The sequence below is a fragment of the Haplochromis burtoni genome, unplaced genomic scaffold, assembly GCF_018398535.1.
Source record: "Haplochromis burtoni strain Fernald_Lab_line unplaced genomic scaffold, NCSU_Asbu1 Contig_23, whole genome shotgun sequence".
Taxonomy (NCBI): Eukaryota; Metazoa; Chordata; class Actinopteri; order Cichliformes; family Cichlidae; genus Haplochromis; species Haplochromis burtoni.
Window position 1 is genome coordinate 3,297,994 of NW_024582384.1, and position 1,345 is coordinate 3,299,338.

A 1,345-nucleotide genomic window follows, 5' to 3' on the forward strand; every position below is an offset into this window, starting at 1 on the left:
AAAAAAAATCATTATAATTATTATTGAGAGCGGAGTGTTAAATTTGGATTTACTGCATCAAATGAAAAATAAAGCCAAAGATCTACAAGCATATTGAGTTATCTTAACAGAAAAGGTTCAAGTCACATATTTAAAGATTTTTTTTCTCTTTTTTTAAAAAGGAAGCCAAAAAAAAAAAAAAGAAGAGCTGTAACAATTCTGTGGTAGATACTAGTGGTCATAAGCATAAAGAGTGCATAGTTTGAACAAAGAGCAATATTACAATAAGGGCAAAAAATAAAAAAAAGAATTATAGACCGATAGGCAAGTTTTGACGCTGCATGAACAAACCGTTCCATCTGGCTAATCAACAAGTTTCTCGAGTTGTTTTCCCATAACAAAAAAAGAAAAGAAAAGAAAACCTTTGGTGGAAGGACCTTCTAATTTGCACTGTATCCATTTGGCCCAATTGCAACATGTCCATCTTTTACCCTAGTTTCATGTGGCACACATGATCAAAAAAAAAAAAAAATGCAGCGTCACAGAGCATTGATACGCAAAGCCAACAGCACCATCTTAGATCCCTCTCGTCATTTCCAACATTTGTTACAGACCCATTTCTTATCTGCGTGGTCCGCTGAAGCAGGAGATAACATGCTGCACTGATCTCAGAGTGGCTATGTAAGGGAAACAAACAAAAAAATAACGGCATGCATAAACCACCACTGGATGCTCAAGCGAGTCAAAGGGGCTGGTGGCGATGGAGTTACTCTCAGCACAAGTTTTCCATATTTCAAACACAAAACTAGAAAAAATACATAGCACCACAGAAGAGAGAGAAAATAGCACCTAGGTTTCGATTTCTTTGTGTTTTCGTTACAATGTGACATCATCACCATCATCATCTCCCACTGCAGTCAGATTTCAGGAAACGTGAAGAAGGCTTTTATTAAGTTAAGAATATTGCCACCAATGCGGTTTGTTCTGTTCAGAGGACACAAAAAGGAGGAATGTATTTTTTTTTGTTCTTTTCGTTTTCTGTCTGCAAATTAACTGTCACATAATAACAGAGCTTGTTTTCGTCCTTTATTTCCATTTTGTTCTTAAATTACAACAAAGGCGTGCTCCACAGTTGCAACAAGACAGGACTCACCACGGGGTTGGGGTTTGTTTTCTGGATTTTGATTTTGCAAGTCGAATTCTCTCACTTTTCTACAATTTTGGATGTCGTCCACGCGCTCCTACCTCACAAATATAGAAAGTCACATGCATGTTTTGAAGCCAGAAGCAATAAAAGATACCCAGAAAAATATACAGAATGTACTTACAAACATAAAAAAAAATCATTTATATATATTTATATATA